The 4,587-nt window shown below is 41.4% G+C and overlaps 1 protein-coding gene across 4 annotated transcripts in view; it reads left to right on the top strand.

Annotated features, from left to right (window-relative positions):
• The window catches only part of AFTPH (aftiphilin), a 48,811-nt gene that overhangs the window by 225 nt on the left and 43,999 nt on the right, over positions 1-4,587 (top strand). The window contains exon 1 of one of the 4 annotated variants that reach the window (XM_068412068.1): positions 1,285-1,340. The exons of the other annotated variants lie outside the window; for them this stretch is intronic. The gene's annotated coding sequence lies outside the window, so the exon portion shown is untranslated. Of the gene's footprint in view, positions 1-1,284; positions 1,341-4,587 lie in introns of those variants that run through there. 4 annotated transcript variants of the gene reach the window in all.

The following is a 4,587-nucleotide window of genomic DNA, read 5'->3' as shown; positions in this document are numbered from 1 at the left end:
GTAAGAGACGGCGCCGCCACTACCGCCGAACCGGAGGGCGGCTCGTTTCCTCCGGGCCTGGCCGGGGAAAGGCACCCCCCGCCCCGCGGTGGCGGGCGGGAACCCCTCGGGGCATCACCCGGGGGCCTGCAGCGGCCGGGGCCTGTCAGGGCATCGCGCTCTCCGTCCTTCCCTCTCCACCCTGAGGGGAGGGCAGCGGGGCCGGGCCGCCCTGTGAGGCGGGAGGGCTGGGCAAGGCGGGGGTGAAGCCCCGCGGCGTTCCCCCTCGCTGAGGCGCCTTTCCCCTCAGCTCGTCCCGCCGTGGCTGGTGCGAGGGGACGGGCGGCGGCAGGGCCGGCCTCGGAGGCGGGCGGCTTTGTCCTTCGGCGGCGGGCCCCGGGCAGGGGTCGAGCGGCGTTATGTCGCTCCTCGGGGTGGCTGCCGGCCTGGGGCGAGTGCCCCGCGTTTTTGTGGGGTTCAGCGGGGCCGCAGCTGGAGCAGAGAGGGCTCGGTTGCTTGTGGCGTGGTGCAAGAAGTTAAGCTGTCCTGTGTGTTTGGCTTTTCCTGATAAGCTTCCTTTTTTTTAAGGGGTGTAAAGCGTGTCAGTCGCTGAATGCATCTCAAGATGACAAGCTGAAGCAGAGATACGATTTTATTAGATTTTATTTTTAGAAGTAATGCTATTCTAAAATGGGACAAAATTGCTGAAATACATATTAGGTCCCTACACTTCAGTTTGCTATTATAAGTGGCTACCTGATGAACCAACATATTATTTTTCCTTAGAGAAGACTATTCCTTAAACCAAGGGTTAAACCTTGGAGTTCCTTCAAAGTGTCAGTAAGTTGGCTTCTTGACGATGACAGCCCCTTCCTTCCAGCTTCGGCACAGAAATTGAAACCTTGAGAAGGTTGACGCTCCTTTTAAAGCAAACCTCTGTTCATAAATGAAGGGAGTGTGTAGAAGAAGCATCATTGACAAGAGCTGTACTGCGTTGGTCGTATAAGTTTTGTTTTCATACGTGGTTTACAGTGTGATGTGCTTCCTTAGAACTGATTTCTTTAGATGTTGGGCTCATGGTAAAGTGAGTTTGATGGATGCTGGTTTTTAGCTGGGCTGGTCCTTGGAGGTTGAACAAAATTAAAAGTATTTCCTCCTTGTTTTATTCTCTGGACATATGAACTAGACTTGGAAAACCAATTAGCCTACTTTAAGCATAAAAACGTTAGGTTGTGTTGTCGGTATGCACAGGAGTTTGTATGCGTGCTCATACAGCTAATGTGTAGGTAGCGGTTCCTCTTCCTGAAGTTGGAGCTGTACCTGGAGGAATATAACATTAATTGGGAGAGCCGGGAGAAGAGGTGAAGTACCTGTGGCTACTACGGGGTTGTGGGGTTTTTGGGTTTTTTTGAAACATCCCTTTCATACTGGTGAAAATAAATAGCATAAATTTGAAGATATGATAATTTAAACTTAAAAATACGAAATAACTGTATAGTAAAGGGACTTGAGAAAAGCTATTGTCACTATGGTGTTTCCATTCCACATGATGTTTGCATAAAGTACATGTTGTATGACCTTCTAAGGTCATGTGAAAGTATGACCTTTTCTTTTTACTTCCTTAATTTGTTTATAAGTAAGCAGTTGATGGATCTCGGCCTCAAAAGACCGAGAGAGTTCATGCTGTCCAATTATTTTTTTTATTGTTATTTTATTTTGCTCAGGTCATGATTTCATTTAGCAAAGGATTTAATAGTTTATAAAATTCAGAGTTATACACAGTGAATCATATTTGTGTTACATAATTTCTTTTGACAAAGGCAGTGTGTGATCTTACATTTATACTTAAAAATTGCTTTAGTAACTTAGTAAGTTAGTGCAAACATTTTAACACACTGGTTACATAAAATAGTATTCTGAAACTTTCAGTGCTTTGAAAAGACTTGTCTTTCACAGTGGAAATAATAGAGCAGCTTAGATGGACTTCTGTCAACCCTTTACCCTTTCCTCTTGAAATATTCATAGACCTCTCCTTGCAGATATGTAGCGGTATCAGTTGGAAACTCCGCGGTAAAGAAACTGATGCTGGATCTGGTTGTTTTCACTGTACTGAGCAGCATGATCTTCTTTGTGATACTCATCTTTTTCGACAAAATGTTCATTCCTTTCTGTGCTACTGTACTGTTTGACAACTTAAAGTACGTCTTTGTGAACATTTCAGTGCAATGACATGCTAACCTTTTCACGGGGATTCAAAATACTCATAACTTTTCTGGATAGTCCTCTTAAGAGAAGTGTCTCAGGTCCTACTCATCGCTAGGTTTCAGAAATTTTGTCTGTTAAGTTGATTTTTCCTTTGTGCAGAAAAAACACTGTGCAAGCTGCTCCTATGCACACAAAAAAAGGCCTTGAAATGTGCCATGTTTGAAAACTGACAGTCTCATTTCTAGTAGACTTTCTACGATGCTAATGTCTTTAGCAATTACAATTTTGGATAGATACTGCAAGGAATGTTTCTGTATTGGTACCAGTTGCAAGGTGATGTAATGAGTCTGCTTCTGGAAGGCAAATAATTTGGATTTTTCAAATCCGAAAGACCTGTTTTGGAAGAACCACAAGGAAGGGCAAATCTTGTCTTCGCTTTAGTACATTTGAAAGTACGTCCCAGGGGAAAGGAAATGTGAAACCTCAAGTTCATATGTCTGTTGAAAAGTGATGGAAAATAGATTTTATTCTTTGGAGTATTGGGTGCCCCTACTGTATTGTGTTTTTAATATGAGATAATGTCTGTAGGTGGGATAAACGATGAATAATGTAAGCCTGTTCTTGCTAAGTGTGTTTAACTTGCTTCAGTCAGGTGGTTTTTTTTGCCTTTTTTTCCCTCACCTACTCATTCTCTGCATGTTGAAGAAAATATGTGTTCGCTTAAACAAAAGTTTACAGTAGTGGAAGGAAGACCTATGGTTGTTCCTCCTATGCCAGCTATATTTCCTCTGCCAAGCTGTGAGAGAACCTTTCGTCTAAGAGTGCACCTCTAGGCTGTTGTAATCTGCTCTTTGCTGTAGTCTGTGTGAAGTTTGAAGGGTTTATAGGTGATGGAAAACAAGCTGTTCTGTAAATAAATCTCTCAGAACAGTTGACCTTAGGTAATCTAGTTTTAATACTTTCTAATCCAGCATCTTTTCATCTTAATTTAGAACAGGTTCCCAGCTAACAAGTTTCAGGGTAATATGCAGAAAAAAAAATTTCTCACTGAGTTGAACGCTGATTTAAAAGGACTTTAAGAAATGGTAAGAATGAAAACATCCCAGTTATGTGTTACTTGTGACATCTGTCTTTACACATTGTATCGATGTGTGCTGTATGTTGGACACAAATATTGTGTTCCCACAGAGCCAGATTTTGAACCTGATTGACTTTCCCAGCCAGATGTGTTTGCCTATATGAATTAAACATGCTTGTTCTTGTAATATTTTCCCCACTGTTTACGGATTTAGGTACAGACAGTGTCTTTATCTGCAGCTGTTGCTTTGACAGTCAGTAGAGATTTTTGAGTCGAAATATTAAATTTTTTTGCTTATAGTAACTTTATAAAAATAACCTCGTCTTTTGGTTTTGGGGAAGTGATGCTATCCTTGGTTAGAAGAGTTTAATGAACTAACACAACATTTAGATTCGTATTTTTCAAATGTTCCTCTGGATTCCACAGCTAAGCCAAAATGAAACACAGAGAAGTGAAACAGCACAACTACTGAAAGTACATGTTTGATTGCTACCTTATATAATCTAACAAGTAAGATTTAAAGGAAGGTATCTATATCCAAAATCTGTTTAAATTACACATTTGTGCCACCTAACTTAGTCTTCCTGTATTGTCAGTGATGAGAAGAGGAGCACTGTCAAAGAGGTCTGAATCTTGTATGCGTTGAGTTGTCTGAGGATGCCTGAGTGTTTACTGCCAGCCTGGGAGGGCATGAGGACAGGAAGAATGAGCTGCCTAAGATAAGTGCCTGAATCCTGATGGCAGTCTCTTGAGTTTTGTTACTTTAATGTTCATCTTACATACAACACTTTCTAATAGAAGGTGTCTAGCATATTCGGTGTTTGTGGAAACCGCAGTAATGTACAGTGGTATTGATTAATTCCAAATGTCGGGTAATAAAAAATAGGGCTTAGATATATTGGCCTTATTGGAACTGGAAAACATTGTTTTCCTCAACTCATATATGTCCAAGTAAAAAAAAGTGCTCTGAAACTCCTGCTTTGGGTAATGGACCTTCTGGCTGTAAGAGCATTAGATTCAAAATTGAAAACATTGATTTCTTGGAGGCTTTATGCAGTCAACATTTTCTTGCTGTATTTTGTTTGCTGGTAACTTATTCCAAAAATAAAAGTAAGCTTATTAAAGCAATTTAAGAACATACTGACTTCAGCCCGGACAGTGACTGACTCTCTAGAGTGGATTTAGGTTGTAGGAATGCTGTTTTAACAGACAGGCTCTTCTAGTTTACAACGGCCCCTCTAGAAATAAGTTCTCAGATGCAGAAAAGCTGTAAATGCATTTTCCGTTGTTCATAAGTAAATGAGAAGGTAAAGTTGTAACAGAAG

This window comes from Nyctibius grandis, chromosome 1 (genome assembly GCF_013368605.1).
Source record: "Nyctibius grandis isolate bNycGra1 chromosome 1, bNycGra1.pri, whole genome shotgun sequence".
NCBI lineage: Eukaryota > Metazoa > Chordata > Aves > Nyctibiiformes > Nyctibiidae > Nyctibius > Nyctibius grandis.
Note: the sequence above shows the minus strand (reverse complement) of the source record. Positions and strands in the feature narration are given on the sequence as shown.